General features: G+C 49.7%; 1 long non-coding RNA gene across 1 annotated transcript; it reads right to left on the bottom strand.

The window, feature by feature from the left end:
- Positions 1-1544: 1544 nt before the first annotated feature.
- LOC106558732 lies at positions 1545-4845 on the bottom strand. The gene is made up of 3 exons (XR_005358434.1): positions 4772-4845; positions 3276-3389; positions 1545-1860 (listed from the first exon to the last, which is right to left on the bottom strand). It is a non-coding gene; the product is annotated as an uncharacterized LOC106558732 (long non-coding RNA).
- Between the last annotated feature and the right edge of the window lie 261 nt (positions 4846-5106).

Below are 5106 nucleotides of genomic sequence, written 5' to 3'. Positions count from 1 at the left end.
GAATGGATCAATCCCTTTGGACCAGAAAACATTGGGACGTCCATGCTAGATGGGCTTCAGATGGCAGCCTCTCTGGAGACTCTTGTCAATGAGTCCTTCCCCTCTCCCTCCTGCCACGGCCTTCCTCCTTCCAGGTTCACAGCATCCCTGAAGCTCGAGACTGTCCTTATCCCTGTTTTACAAGAGAGGTGACTGGAAACCAGTGGTAAAATAACTTACTCCCAAGTTCACCACACCCGTAAATCTCTCAGGAAGGAATTCCAAGCTGGCCCAGCCCGGGAGCCCATTCTCTTCCCACCCCAGCACAAGGCCTCCTACGGAGGGCGCTATGCCGGCAAAATGGCCTCTGCCTACCACAGACTGCAGAAGCAGAGGGAGAGATTGACACTGTAATTATCTTAAAATGTAAAAATCCTTGTGCATCAAAAGACTCCATAAATAAAGTGCGAAGACAGGCCACCGACTGGCAGAAGGTAGTAGCAACAGGCCCAGAATTCGAGCTCCCACAAATCAGGAAGAACCACACAGACAGCCCAATGGAAACATGGGCCAGAGATACAAAGGCAATTCACAGGAGAGGAAATGCAAGGGACCAGAGAAATGATGAAAACGTTTCAGCCCCACTGATCAGAGACATACAAATTAAAAACACCAATGAGAGGCATTTGGCCCCCATCAGAACAGCATAAATTCCAAAGTCTGACAATTGCTAGCGTGAGTCTGGATGTGGAGCTACAGAAGCTGGCCAGCCCTTCAGATGCAGTCAGGCGGTGGCAGTGGGGGACGGGAAGAAGCTCCTGTGCCCAGGGACCCCTCCCCAGGTGCATGCGGAGACGTGTGCAAGGACATTCATGGCAGTGAGATTTGGATCATGAAAAACTGCAACCAGCTCAAATGCCTATGGACAGGAGAATAGATTAATAGATTGTAGTACATATTTACAATGAAGCGGATTAAAAAAGTGGCAACGTATGTACTGAGCTCTGCACACAACTCGGATCACACAACGCAGATAAATTTCAAACAAAATGTTGAAAGAAAACAAGCAAATTGCAGAAGGCTATGTACAATATTATATCACTCACAAAAACTTGAAAAAATCTGCAAAGCAGTACTTTGCATGTTTTATGGATATATACATATATAGCATAAACATAAAAATATGTACAGGAAAGAGTCATGCCAACCTCAGGGAACAGGGTGGTGACTGTCTCCGGGCAGGAGGGAGGGGAATAGGCTGAGACATTCTGACTTATTGGTGATGTCTTTTTTCACAACCTAGGTTCCGGGAACATGGGAGCTGTATGTATACGTACCTATAGTTTTCACATGTCAAATGTTTAATTTTTTCAAAAAGCAGGGAGCCAGACTGTGGCTCCCAGGTCAGTCGCCTCCCAGGTCACAGATCACTGTTAGAAAATCTCATCTGCAGTTTAGCCATTGCTCCTAATTCTGTTCCTTGAGGATCCCGTGCGATTGTGTAGGCTGGCAAGTGCAGAGAGGAGGCTGCATCTCCCAGCCACCCCCTCCAGCGCCACCCCCTCCACCCCTCGCCACCCCTTCCAGTCTTTAAAGCAGATGGTTGTTCAAACAGCATGTTCTTTTCTGTGGAAAGTCCTTGAGAAGCCCAGACGCAAAGGAGGCTCAAAGAAATCCCACCACATTTGTCAGTGGAGTTCTCCCTGCTAACCACGGACGAGGCTCAACAAGGGATGCTCAGTGGGGAGAACTGAGCTGGGCGTCAGGACATCTGCTGTTGATATGCTGGGTGACTCTGGGTAAGCGACAACCCTCTCTGAGCCTTGGTCTCGCCACAGGAATGCCAGTTAAAACGTGTGGTCCAGTGTGGTGGTTCCAAACCTAGAAGCATCAGAATCAACTGGCGAGCTTTTGAAAGTGTTGAGGCCAGGGCCCCGATAATCCCAATTGCCTGAGGTGGGACCCTGGGAGTGCATTTCTCTTGAATTGCCAGGTGATGCCAATGCACTGGCAAGTTTGGGGATCAGACAGTCATTCCAGGTTGGACATTCACATATGTGAGAGAACTCTGTCCACGCCGCCTTATCTTCTCTCCCCACCCCCAGTGCCTTCCTGTATCTTTGTTAATCATCACCCTGAATAGTTGATGCCAAGCAGGGTGCTGGGTGAGAATGAGGGAGCAGATGAGCTTCCAGAATGCGGCCCCTCTCAGCCTCCCACTCCTTAGTAACCGCAGGGAAGCTGAGAAAGAAGGCGGGGAGGAGGGGCAGGCACTTGCACCCCCCCACAGGTGGAGGAGGGTCTGGTGGGGGGACATGGCCCATCTGCTGAATTCCCACCCCTCTGTTCCAAGGCCCAGTGGCTGAGCTACTGGAAGTGGTGCCTCCCTCCCTGCCCCCCATCCTCAGCAAGGGCAGGGAATCACCACAAATCACAGAGTTCTAGAACATCCGTCAAAGGCAGACCCATGTTTTCTCGATGGAAGCCATTCACGGCCGCCTTACCACCTGTACTATTATTTAATTGCTACTTTCTTTTACATTGACTCACTGCTTTTTTTTCTTGAATGTCTACTTTAGCCCCATTCTAAGCAATAATATCTGTGAAATAACAGGTTTGATGTGCTAGTTATTTTTTTGTCGAATACACATTAAAATAAATACATAAAGATTTCCATTTTAAAATGTCCATCTATTTATCTCCTGAAGCCACTCTGTGCGTCACTGCGCTTTCAGAAACACGGAGCTGGTCCAACCCTCTCCACTTACAGAGATGCAGACTGAGGCACGGGGGACGAGGGGGGGCTGCCACAGGCCATACCACGGGGATGGAACCCCTTATCCCCACAGATGTCCACGCTGGAGATTGGGGGGGGCACCAAAGGGCTTGTGATGGGGCCAAGGGTACCCTGGTGACCTTGACCTTTAGGGAGACCTTTCTCTGGTGGTGCACTGCCCCCTCCTGGTAGGCCCTTCTGTAGTGTGGCTCCTGGGAGGAACATCCAGAACAGAGGGCCTCCTCTGAAGGTGTGAAGCTGAGGCCTTCAGTCAGGGAAGCCATCCCTGAAGAGGTGGTATTCGCACTGGGCTCTGAAGGGTGACCAGACAAGGCCAAGCTCGAGAGCCTATTAGGAAGCTGTGATTCGTCCTCAGGGTCAGTGATTGACCCGGGTAGGGGGGAGATTTGATAGGCCTGAGAGAGAAGCGATGCCAAGTGCAGTGCGGAGAACACAGGGGAGGAGAGAGTGGGGCAGACACAGCTGGAGGGAAGAGAGGCGTGAAGTGGGACGGGCCTACCTCCGCCTCGAGCCCGCGGGGACCTCACCAAGCTGATTCCTGCCTCGGGGGCCTGTTTCCTTATCAGTGAGAAGAGAGAGCCAGGCGTCATGCTCTCCAAGGACACTTCCAGCTCTGAGAAATAAAACCACGTAAATAGGAAATTATGCTGATGAAGTTGTGAATCGCTACACCCCTTTGGCAGTTAATTCTGCTTTAGCTATTAAAATAAACCAGAGCATCCCCTCTGGCCCACTTTCATTCCATTCTACAGAAATTAAAGTTCCGGTCCGTAAGGATGTGTTTAGCAGGGTGTTGAGAGCAGCACTGTTGTATTAGCCAGAAGAGAAGTAACCTGTCCTGTGCTGTCTCCCACTCTGTCACCAGGAGTCCCCCTCCTCCCCGCCTCCCTGCAGGCAGCTGGCCTCCATCCAAACCTTGCCCCTCACCCATTAACTCAGAGCTCCTGGCCTGGGCCTTACCTCACCTTCCTTCTCTAGGAACAGAGCAGGGAACCAGTAAGGTGCTCCATAGGGTGCTCTGAGGGCTAAACCCGTAAGTGTGGGTATGTCTCGCAGCGCAGCGCCAGCTCACGGTAGGTGAGCTGCCACTCTTACTCAAAAGGCTGCAGCAGATCCCAGTCTCTGGAGAAATGGCTCTAATATGTCAGTCGGTGAAAAAAAAGCGAGTTGCAGAATTGTGTGTTTAATATGATCCCCTTTTGTAAAGCAGAAAAGAGAGATGAAAACGGGGAAATGGGAAGGGAGGATTCAAGCCTTATGGCAGGGTGTCTGTGTCTGTCTGAGCCCGGAGGGAGAATGTGAAGGGACCTGACACGGGACCCCAGAGGTTGCTGAGGGTGGGGGTGGAGGGATGGGGTGTTAGAGGGTAGGGAAGTGGGCTGGGAGTGAATGACATGAAGGACCAGCTTTGTCTTTATACAGCCCTGAATCGTTTGACTAATGATTTCAGGATTCACTTTTAAACCTTTTGTCAATCTTTAAAATCTCCAGTGAGATTGAAGAAAAAAGAAAGCAAGAAATTGTCATCCCAGGAGAGGGAAGGAGGCAGTGAGAAACCTACTGGCCTAAGTGACTTGGCCCAGGGAGAACCCATTGTTACAGTAGATGAAAGGGCCGTCTTTGGGTCCTGGGGGCAAAGGCAGCCTTCCCAGACAGGCCCCTCTCTTGAGAGTTCCAATGTCAGAAGGGCCTTTGTCCAACCTCTCCAACCAGAAGAAATGTTGAGGATCAGAGAGGTCAAGAGACTGGCCCAAGGTCACACAGCAGAGCCTGGCCAAAAAAGGGAGTGTCCTGACTCCTGGCTCAGTAGCTTCTCCCTTGTATCATGCTACCTTCCACTCTGTGCAGCAGCCATCCTGCTGGGAAAAGAAGGTTATAACGTCCCACCAGCTTAGCTTCTTTTCCCTCTGTTGATAGTCCCTCCTTCACTCATTTCCTGAGTGCCCTCACTGTGCCCTGCTTGAGAATTCAAGATGACTAAGTCATGCTGCTTACCCGAGAGGCACTCACAGTCGAGTGGTCTGGAAGCTTCTGCCTTCTACCACTAACAAAGACATCTTTTTCTAACTGGTAAAAAAAAAAAGAAAAAAAAAATGCTCGGAGGCTAATTTTTTTTTAAATCCACTGTTTTGTTTGCTGCTGTCTTAATTGTTGCCATGTTATATTTTATCAGTTTAATGTTTTAATTTTGTGCTTGGGCCCTGAGGCAATTCAGTGAAGGGTATGATTTAGAAAATCAAGGAAATAAAAAAATTGTCCACAGAAGAGGCAGCCTCCCAGGAGCCAAGGACAAAGCATAAGTGCCTAAAATGAATTTTATTAGGAACAAA

Source organism: Canis lupus, chromosome 4 (assembly GCF_011100685.1).
Source record: "Canis lupus familiaris isolate Mischka breed German Shepherd chromosome 4, alternate assembly UU_Cfam_GSD_1.0, whole genome shotgun sequence".
In the NCBI taxonomy this organism is placed as follows: Eukaryota; Metazoa; Chordata; class Mammalia; order Carnivora; family Canidae; genus Canis; species Canis lupus.
This window is presented reverse-complemented; position numbering and strand designations above follow the sequence as displayed.